Source organism: Papio anubis, chromosome 5, assembly GCF_008728515.1.
Source record: "Papio anubis isolate 15944 chromosome 5, Panubis1.0, whole genome shotgun sequence".
Lineage (NCBI taxonomy): Eukaryota > Metazoa > Chordata > Mammalia > Primates > Cercopithecidae > Papio > Papio anubis.
In genome coordinates, this window is record NC_044980.1 from 56,531,938 (window position 1) to 56,536,586 (window position 4,649).

A 4,649-nucleotide genomic window follows, 5' to 3' on the forward strand; every position below is an offset into this window, starting at 1 on the left:
AAGATGGGGATGTGACAAAGTGATTTTAAAGATAAAGGGCAAAAACAGTCAATGCTATATTGAAAGTAAAGACTAATGGAAGAAACTTACCCTACCAGATAATACAACTTCAATAATTAAAGTGGTGTGCTACTGACAAAAGAATTGACAGGCAGATCAATGTAATGGATTTGATAGCCCAGAAATCGACCCCAGTGTAGATGCGAACTTAGTATATATTAAAGGTGGCATCACAAATCAGTGAGAAAAATAAAGATTATTGAATAAATGGTCTGGGACAAATGGTTAACTATTGGAAAAACAAAGTTAAATTATCACTCTAAAATAAATTGCAATTGGTGACCTTTACCCATTAAATACTAGAGGTAAATATAGAATAAAAAGTCCTCTTTAAATGTAAAGGAATGGGATGAAATCACAAAGCAAGATTAGATCACAACAGAAGATGAAGTATATGTATCTCTGTCCCCTCCTGTTCCCAATGCCTATGGAAATAATAGAAAGAGTAGCTTGAAAGAATAAAACCTGCCCCAAAACAAATAAAATAGTGTACCAGAAATTCATAAAGTACAAGAAAATGGAAAGTGGGGAAGAAACTATAGCTCAAAGCAAAAATGAGAAAAGCTACTCTACAGATAAAACCTGTTCTTCACAATAAAACTCTAAAGCAGGCATTCCTAAAGGGTGGTTCCTGGACCAACCGTAGCATCATTACCTGGGAACCTGATGGAAATGCAAATTCTTGAATCCCACTCCTGACCCACAAATCTGAAATTCTGGGGGTGGGACCCAAGGATGCAGATTTTTACAAGCCTTCCAGATGATTCTGATGCACATAAAATTTGAGAACTCCTGTTCTGGGGAAACTCCATGTTTGTAGTCAAGTACAGATACTAAAGGGATTCTAGGACAGTCATCAGGATAATTAAATAAAGGTTTACATTCCAAGGAGCTGGGCCAGTAGACCTTCTATCCACTGTCCTCAACACTGAGCAGGGGGTAGCCAGGGCATATACCCTCAGAATAAGGTCCAAGAAATTACTTTCAAAATAAATAAACTTTCTGTGTGGGAAGGCTCCTAAGGTGAATGTTGGGGCCAGAAGGAAAGGCAGCAGAATGTGAGCATTTCCTATTCTCTAAATGATAGCTAGCAAAGACAAAAGGGAAAAAGAAGAGCTGTTTTCTCCCTAAAATGATTTATGTACAATAGGGTACTCTGAAATAGTAGTTCTGACAAGGACGACTTCTAGAATTGCCTTGGGGCTGAGGAAACAGGCATGTGTCCCAAATTACTGCCATCAGGTGGAAACTGAGTCTACTAATTCAGAAGTTAAAACATCTGCTTTGTCTTCTGTCCTCGTCTTGCCTGCTCCACTCACCTATATTCAGAAATTTATTTACCAACAAGTAAATGCCATCCTATTTGGCTGTGAATATTTTGTATTTAATTTACAGCAGCCATTTTTTTCTGTGAAGAGTTAGAGTAAATACTTTTGGCTTTGCAGTTCAATTTCCTGTTGCAACTACTCAATTCCACCACTGTAGCACAAAAGTAGCCATAGAAAAGTGACCATAGACAATATATAAAAGAATGAGTGTAGTTGTGTTCCAATAAGGCTTTATTTATTTACAGATCACTCAGAACTTGCCAATAGTGGCGATGATGGCAACACGTCTATGGCATTCGCAGCCCTGAGGCAGGAAGGCGGAGATCACTCCCAAAGAACTGAAATCATAACAAACAATCTCTCAGACCACAGCACAACCAAATTAGAAATAAAGACTAAGAGATTCACTCAAAATTATACAATTACATGGAAATAGAATAACCTGCTCTTGAACAACTTTTGGGTAAATGATGAAATTAAGGCAGAAATCAAGAAGTTCTTTGAGACTAATGAGAACAAAGAAACAACATACCAGAATCTCTGAGACACAGCTAAAACCATGTTAAGAGGGAAATTTATAGCACTAGATACTCACATCAAAAAGTTAGAAAGATCTTAATTTAATGACCTAATATCACAAATAAAAGAACTAGAGAACCAGGAGAAAACCAACCCTAAAGTTATCAGATGACAATATATATATGTTATTAAATACAAAGTATTTGTACAAAATGTTCAGTGGTTCAAGTAGAAAAAAGAGCAAAGAACATGATGAGATGATTTACACAAGGATAAACAGAAATTACTAGTTACCTTCCATCAGGTATCATGACCATAGCCAATGGAATTTGACAGTCTTACCATTTGGAGACATATCATTTATTCCCCACCCTGAAAGGCCACAAAACTTAGTGTTTGTAATATGGAAGAATACCAGTTGCTAAAATAGATTTCTTTCTTTCACTTGCCATAGCGTCGTGCTTGTATATCATGGAAAGGATGATCTCTCATGCAACAGCAGAAGTCAGTGGTTCTCAAACCCTAGTCTGCATCCAAATCACCTGGAAGGGTTATTAAAATTCAGATTCCTGGGGATGTTGGTCAAAGGTTACAAACTTTAAGTTGTAAGTGAAGAAGTTCTGGGGGCTGAATGTAGAGCATGGGTGGGGATAGATGTGTTAATTAATTTGATTGTGATAATCATTATACAATGTACATGTGTATCAAATCATATTGTACACCTAAATATGTACAATCTTTGTCAATTAAATATCTAAAAATTTTAAAAATTCAGATTATTGCAGATGTTGATCAAAGGGTAAACATTTTCAGTTGTAAGATGAAAAAATTTTGGGGACCTAGTGTATAGCATGTGTGGTGATGGATGTGTTAATTAATGATTATGATAATCATTATACAATGTATATACAGATAAAATCATCATGCTGTTTACCTTTAATGTACAGTCTTTACTAATTATTTTTAAATAATTAATTTTAAAAATCAGATTGCTAGACTCTGCCCTCAGAGTTTCTGCTTTTCTTTCTTTTTTTGAGACAGGGTCTCATTCTGTCACCCAGGTTGGAGTGCAGTGGTACAATCTCAGTTCACTGCAACCTCCACCTCCCAGGTTCAAGCAATTCTCCCACCTCAACCTCTTGAGTAGCTGGGACTACAGGCATGTGACACTACACCCAGCTAATTTTTGTATTTTTAATAGAGAGGGGGTTTTGCCATGTTGGCCAGGCTGGTCTCGAACTCCTGAGTTCAAGCAAGCCACCCACCCTGGCCTCCCAAAGTGCTGGATTATAGGAGTAAGCCACCACACTCACCCCCAGTACTCAGAGTTTCTGATTAAGTAGGTCTAGGGTGGGGCCTGAGAATTGGAGTTTCTAACAAGTTTCCAGGTGATTCTGATGTTGCTGTTCTAAGGAACCACACTTTGAAAACCAAAAATGTAGGTCAGGAGTTGGCAAGCTTTTTCTGTAAAGGACCAGGTAGTAAATATTTTAGACTTTTTGGGGGCATGCCATCTTTGATACAAATATTCTGCTGTTGTAATATGATAGCAGCCATGCCACAGACAATATGCAATGTTGTAGGCTACATTCCAATGAGGCCTTATTTATAAAAACACTGTAGACCAGATTTGGCCTTCATGCCAACTTCTAATATAGATAAACAGAATGCAAGCAAGAGGACACACATCTATAAAAATGAAAATTGAAAGCATGGATTCTAAACCTAAGTTCAATGAATGGACTTACTAATCATCAGTTGTCCTTTCCAAGACACACTTGTAACAACAATAGAGATGAAATGGCTTTCATCAGAAACTGACTGGACAATGAAATGAAGAAAACCAGGAAGCCGGGCATTGGACAAGGAGCCTCAGAGTGCACTGGAGAGATATTCTCAAAGCCACAGAAGAGGTGGCAGTTTGGGTTGAGGAAGCATCTAGCTAAATGGTTCTCATGGAAACCAAGCGTACCAATTGCATGAGAGATAGCTGAAGGGCCTAGGAAGAGGGCTGCTTGATCCTGACAGGTAGCTGGTAATTAGCAATCAAAACCTAATTGAGATTAACAGCTGTTTTTCTAGTATAGTTACTAACAGGGAGGCAGAAATGGTATGAAGATCATCCAAGCTCTACAAGCTGCTTTTAACATCAGAAAACTATGAGAATAGAGCAATATGCCAAGCAAGCAAAGAGATGAAAGCGAGCCATGTACACAGAGCTGAGCTGACGGGCCAAAGAGGGCTGGATCCAGAGGACCAATTAGGACATCTACAGGGGTGCTGGAGGCAGATTAAAGGGGCAGGATGCAAACAACACTAGAGAGTCTATTCACTGGCTGGTGTGGTTGAACCACTGCCTGATTCTCGTGGAGAGAAGGGCACATTGGTGCAGCTCTCTTAGCTGTCATGGGGGCCCTGGGGTTAGACTGGAAATTCTTTCAAACGCACTCTTTGAGGGCCTTGCCAGCATTACTACTGCCTGTAGAAATATCTACTGTCACACCATGGGGCTGAACTTGTGACATTTCCATCAGGTGAAGCATATCAAATGGTTAATCTCTCTGTCTTTGACATCTTTTCAGGGGGTTTTCTTTTTCCAAGGCAGTCTCAGTGGCTCTGAATGGGCTCTCTTAATTAGCAGCACTAGGAAAACTGGTGGCTGCCACCAGGAGTATGGCACAGGACCTAGGAGAAACTAAAAGACTGGGTAAGACTCAATCAATGTGGCTTGAAGCTGGTAGG